A 6,004-nucleotide genomic window follows, 5' to 3' on the forward strand; every position below is an offset into this window, starting at 1 on the left:
CCAGCGCTGGCTGTCTCTGGGTTCCAGGAGAACTGCGCGATCCTCGGGGAGCTGGTAAGGCTGCAGGCTCAGAAGTCCCGCCTGCTGGGATTCAGCACGCGTGCCGACTCTGTGCTGGAGATGAACATGGCCAAGACCAGCCAGGTGGTGGCCACTTTCCTAGGTAACCCCGCCTCCCCGAGTCCCAGTGGGGACGGGGGTCAGGTGGACCTTGACTGGACGTGGTGCTGCCTGAGACCCCACTGTGTCAGCCCTTGGGGGTTGCCTTCCCCAACCCTTCATTCTGCCTCGAGGGGCGTGGGGTGGGGGGCGGCTGGGCGGCTGCCACAGGGACATAGCTGAGCCTCTCCCCTCCGCCCGCAGATGAGCTGGCCCAGAAGCTGAAGCCCCTCGGGGAGCAGGAGCGGCCCTGATCCTGGAGCTAAAGAAGGCTGAGTGCCAGAGGCGGGGCCTGCACTTTGATGGGCCCATCAACGTCTAGGACCTGCGCTACTACATGAACCAGGGGGAGGAGACGTGCTACCACGTGGACCAGTACCTGCTCAATGAGTCCTTCCCCATGCAGGTGGTCACGCGCGGGCGGCTGGGCATCTCCCAGGAGCTGCTGGGGCTGACCTTCGACCTGGAGGAAGGCGCCAACATGCGTCACGAAGATGAAGATGTGAGGCTCTACACGGTCCGGGACGCGGCCTCGGGCAAGGTCATCCATCAGCAAGTTCTACCTGGACCTCTACCCTCGGTGCATGCGTGGGAGAACCTGTCGGCCGTGGGCCGGGGCTCCTCTGTGGTAGCGGGGCCTCACCCGCGTCCCTCCCCAGGGAAGGGAAGTCCGGGCACATGGCCTGCTTTGGCCTGCAGCCGGGCTGCCTGCAGCAGGACGGGAGGCGCCAGATTGCCATCGCGGCCATGGTGGCCAACTTCACCAAGCCTACGCCCAACCCGCCCTCCCTGTTCCAGCATGATGAGCTGGAGACCTACTTCCATGAGTTCTGGCAAGCGATGCACCAGCTCCGCTCCCAGGAGGGTGCGGGCGAGGGGCTGAAGGCAGGGGGCGGGGAGGGCCCGGGCTCTCCCGTGGTCCTCAGGCAGGCCCTCGCCACGGGATTCTTCCGCTGATGTCACCCCACACGAGGAGACGCCCTCGGTGTCAGTTTCCATCATCAAACCCCACGCACTGGGCGCGTAAACAACGGAAGTGGATGTCCTCGAGACTCTGGAGGCTGGAAGTCCCAGATCAAGGAGTCAGGACTGGTTCCCTGCATGTTAAATACAGGTATTCAAGAGTTGCCTTTAAAAAAGACAAAATAGAAGAAAGGAACGTTGCATGCAAGGCTGGTGAGTGATGAGTGATGAGAACCAGAGGTTAGGCTCTGGGGCCGGGAGCACCACGCCCTGTGAGGCCCTGGGGCTGCTGCCAGTCTCGGTGGAGGCTCAGCAAGTCCCAGTGACTTCCCAATGTGGGGGGGGTCCCCAGATGAGCGTCTGGGCCCAGGACCCAGTGCTCGTTCAGTCTTCCTGCAGTCAGCCCTTCGTCCTGAGAGCGATGCTCTCACAGACTGCAACCGGAGCGCGTGGGGACACTTTACTGAGCTGTGCAGCCGTCACTACTGCCCTGTTCTGGAACATTTCCCTCACCCCAAAAAGGTCCCTCACGCCCTTAGTTATCATTCCCTCCCCTCCCCTGTCCCTGACAACCAGGAACCCACTCTGACTCTGTGGATCTACCTGTTCTGGACGTTTCCCCTCAGTGGGGTCACACCCTGTGTGTCCTTCTGTGTCTGACTTCTCTCGCTGAGCACCGTGTTCTCACGGTGCATCCACGTGGCAGCGAGTGGCAGGGCTTCACACCTTTGCGTGGTCGAGGGCCGGAAAAAAGACAAACGAAAAGAAGGGCACGTTGCCTGCGACTCTGGTGACAGCCGGGGATGAGAACCAGAGGGTAGGCTCTGGGGCCGGGAGCGCCGCGCCCTGTGAAGCCCTGGCGCTGCTGCCAGTCTCGGCGGGGCACGAGCAGCGCCGTCCCCCAGGAGCTGCTGGACAAGCTCATCAAGTCCCGGCTGGCCAACCCCCGTGCGGCCGGGCCGAGGGAAAGGAAAGGGGCTCCCGGACCGCCCGGCTGGAAAGCGCGGCCTGGACACAGTGCCAGCGCCCCCGTCTCCTTCCTCCCGCCATCCAGGCCTCTTCAACCTGCGCCAGATCGTCCTGGCCAAGGTGGACCAGGCCCTGCACACGCAGACGCCCTCAGACCCGGCCTAGGACAATGCCCGCCTCTGCCAGGAGATCCTCGGGGTCCCAGCCACGCCAGGTAGCCAAGCGCACGCCGGGCCCACCTTAGCGGTCGGTTGGCGGCTACTGCCCAGGTCAAGAGGATCCTCTGGTGGTGTGTGAAGGGGGACCGACTGACGGGCTCTGGTCGAGGCTCGCTGACCTCTGGCCTCTTCCTGCCTGGGTTCCTGGGCTGGTCCCTCCAGCTGTGGCCCGCGGAGTCCGAGGGTGGGCTGGGCGTATCTGCACGTGCTTTCTGGAGAGCCTGGAAGAGGCAGGAGAGGGCTTCATACCCCGGACGGAACGCGTCGACGAGGTTTGCCCGAGCGTGTCGGTGCGGAGACGCAGTTCACTCCCTCGTGAGCGCTTTAACCCGCGCTCTCCCCGTGCTGGAGGGCGAGCCCTGACTCATCCCTCGGAGCCTCGGGCAGCTGTCCCTGTAAGAGGCTTAGGGGTGAACCCTCGTGAGCTTCAGCAGAAAGTCGGCAAAGATTGATTTGTGTCCCTCCACTGAGTTGCCCGCAAGGTCCCCGTTTTCTAGAAGTGTTGGGCCAATACTCCCTCTAGTGGCAGGGGACTCAGACAGGGCTGCTTTGAGGCCCCAAGCTCTGGGCTCTGGGGAAGGGGCACGGAGCGGCCAGGGGGCCGGGCAGGAGCCTCTCCGCGTGTGTCCCAGGGACCCACCTGCCTGCGACCTTCGGCCACCTGGCAGGAAGCTACGACGCCCAGTCCTATGGCTACCTGTGCAGCGAGGTGTACTCCGCGGACACGGTCCACACACTCGTTTCAAGCAGGAGGGCGTCCTGAGTGGCAAGGTGAGAGGCCGGCCTGCCGTGCAGACCAACACGGAGGTCCTTGGGCCTGGGCCTAGATGCTTTTGCCGCCCGCCTGGGCCTGCCAGGCTCTGAGGGCCCTGCCCAGAACCCCCTGCTCCCCTGCCCTTTGTTGAGTCACAGCAGAGGTGGCCACACCCACACCCTCCGTGAAGGGGGTGCTCCACCCTCCTGCAGCCCCGCCCCCTCTCCTCAGGTTGCCATGGACTACAGAAGCTGCATTCTGAGGCCAGGGGGCTCCGAGGATGCCAAGGGCATGGTGAAGCTCTTCCTGGGTTGTGACCCCATGCAGGACGCCTTCCTCCTGAGCAAAGGGCTGCAGGTTGAGGGCTGCAAGCCGCCGGCCTGCTGACGGCACGGGGTTTTGCCCCCCCAGGCGGGCCGGGTGCCTTAGCGCCCCGTCGGGGCGGGGGAGGGGCCGTGTGTCCTCCCAGCCCCCGAGTCCCCGGCGGCCGGCCTAGGCCAAAAGTCTCCACCTGGAAGTGTCTGGAAAGCCTGGCATCAAGGCTCCCCCTTGTTGCACTAATGCAATCCCTTCCTGGGGAGCTTTCCTGGTAACAAAACGGTTCTTTGAAAACGCAGCCATTAATAAAAAAGACTCTACTCCTGGTCTCTGCCTGCCGTCCCTTCCACCACAGGAGTGGCATGGGGGCCGTCACACTGGGGGGAGTTCTGACCTTGGTCGGGGATCAGCCCTGGGGCCGTGGTGACGCGTCTGGGTCACTGGGAGACGGCTGAGCTGTGGGGTGAGTTCAGACGGGGATGGTGCCCCGCACCCCGACCGGGCAGGCTCTCCAGTGAGGGGGTGTCAGTTTCCTGCCGGCCTCTCGCCCGTCACTGTTTGGCATCTCGGGGGCTGTGACTGGCTGGAGCTGGTTCTGGCGGTGGGCACAGCTGCGGGAAGCCCGGCTGTGGCTGTCCCTGTCCCCGTGTCCTGTCCTCCTGCTCACGGCCGGCCGGCTGGCTCCCTCTGGTCATCGGCAGCTGCTGAAGTCTGGACCACAGCAAGGGGCCGCCTTCCTGGGTCCTAGCAATTCTTCCCAAAGGCCTTAGGGATGTGTTTTGGTGGCAGTAGGAATTCAGAGAGGGTGCTGCACCACTGGAGCGGTAGGGTGGCTCTGGACCGTCCCGTGTGTCCTTCCCTGGCCCTTGAGCTCCTTGGGAGCCCTGCCTCCACAAAGGACGCCAGGCAGCGGAACGAGGGCGCGGGCGGCGCCCCGACCTTCTCCCCGTGGCCCAGGCGGGCAGGCCGTGCCACGCTCTGTCCTCCCTTCAGCCTGCCCGCCCGTTCTGTTGTTATTTTACCAAAGAGGACACAGACATTCAGAGAGGCTAGGGTCCATGCCTGAGGTCTCATATCCAGTAAGTGTCAGAGCCGGGGTTTGAACCCAGACAGCCTGTCCCGGAGACCACGCCCTTACCTCTACACAAACCACCTCCTGGTTCCCTTTATTAGCACAAGACTCATTTCCCTGACAAGCCCAGGCCCCATAAAGGCAACCCTGCCTCCCCCACGTGACCAGCCCTTGCCAACTACTTACCCCAGTGGCAGAGGGACGAGCCACACAGGGGACCCGCCCATCTTGGCCATGGGGACACAGACACCCACTCACACCCAGAAGGACCTCCTCTTTACCTTAGGCCACACGCCCATGCCGAAGGAGCTGCTGTCTGCCAGCTGGTGCAGGTACAGTTCTGTCCTGGAAACAGAGAAGGGACCAGAAGTAAGGGAGGACCCACCCACACCAGTGGCCTGGCAGGGCAGGTGGGCATCATGGCACGGGGCTCCACAGAGTGCCCCAGGTGGCCCCGGGGTCTGCCTCAGGCCCTGGCCCTGCCTCCCGAATATTCCTCACTTGCTGCCCTCAATGGGCCCTTCTTAAGTGAAGGCCTTCCAGAAGCTTCCTTACTCCTCAGTTACCCTGCTCTGAAAACTGGGAGTTTCCTCCCTAATCTGCCCTCTCTCCAAAGGGTAAGGTGCCCCTCTGGCCTTAGCCAAGAGGCTCAGGACAGGTTGGGCCTGCCCTTCAGACGGGGGTGGAAGGCAGGAGACAAATGATGGGGGACGCAGAGGCAAATTGAAAATTATCACCCCTCGCCTGGGGTGAGCACTCCCTGGAGCTTCACTAGATAGAACCTTACTCATTCGTTCAACACATGAGGAAACCAAGGCTCAGAGACAGGGAGCCACATGTCCAAGAATTCCCAGGAGTCAGCGAGGGGCAGAGATGACTCCCTGGGCCACCTCCCCCAGAAGGCCCTCCCAGATGAGTCTTGTGGCTTCTCTGCTGTTCCACCTGGTGCCTCCTCGCCCTGAGCTACCTCAGGTGCACCCAAGGCTCTCACAGAGTTTAGGAGCTTCTGGAAGATTTGGGGTCTGCTGTTCCTTGCCCACCTCCCACGCTGCTGTCAGAACCTGTACCAAAATGTCACCGTCACAGCAGACACCCACCACCACCCCCCAGCGTGTATAAAGAGCCATATGTGAATTATCTCACTTAATCCTGTAAGGTCAGCAGTCAAGGTACTATTTCCACTTTACAGAGGAAGAAACGGAGGTTCAGAGCAGGTGACACCTGGCCAGGTTCACCCAGCCCAGGAGCAGTACCAGGCAGCAAGAATCAGAGGCCAGATTCCTAACCACTGGGCTCCACTGCCTCTCACCTCTGGGCAGAGGCAGGGCTGGGGCCCTGGAGAGCGGAGGCCCTTTGTCTCACTGCCCTCGGCTGTCCCTGCTCAGCCCAGTCGCTCACCTGAGAGCCAGGTCCAATCCGGATAGCATCTGGGAGAAAACCTCGAAATTGCCTTCCCCTTCCAGCTGCGGGGCCACGTGGCTCTTCTCCAACAGCATCGTCTGCCAGGGGAGAGGACAGGCGCCGGTCAGCACGAGGCCCCGCTAGGCTGCC

At 62.8% G+C, this 6,004-nt stretch overlaps 1 pseudogene across 1 annotated transcript; it reads left to right on the top strand.

Annotated features, from left to right (window-relative positions):
- LOC309622090 (thimet oligopeptidase-like) lies at window positions 1–3,450 on the top strand (annotated as a pseudogene). The gene is made up of 7 exons: window positions 1–163; window positions 364–739; window positions 819–1,014; window positions 2,019–2,070; window positions 2,177–2,305; window positions 2,942–3,080; window positions 3,295–3,450. The product of its transcript is annotated as a thimet oligopeptidase-like (transcript).
- Window positions 3,451–6,004: the final 2,554 nt, after the last annotated feature.

Source organism: Balaenoptera borealis (assembly GCF_965194805.1).
Source record: "Balaenoptera borealis genome assembly, contig: HAP1_SCAFFOLD_1511, whole genome shotgun sequence".
NCBI classification, from domain to species: Eukaryota; Metazoa; Chordata; class Mammalia; order Artiodactyla; family Balaenopteridae; genus Balaenoptera; species Balaenoptera borealis.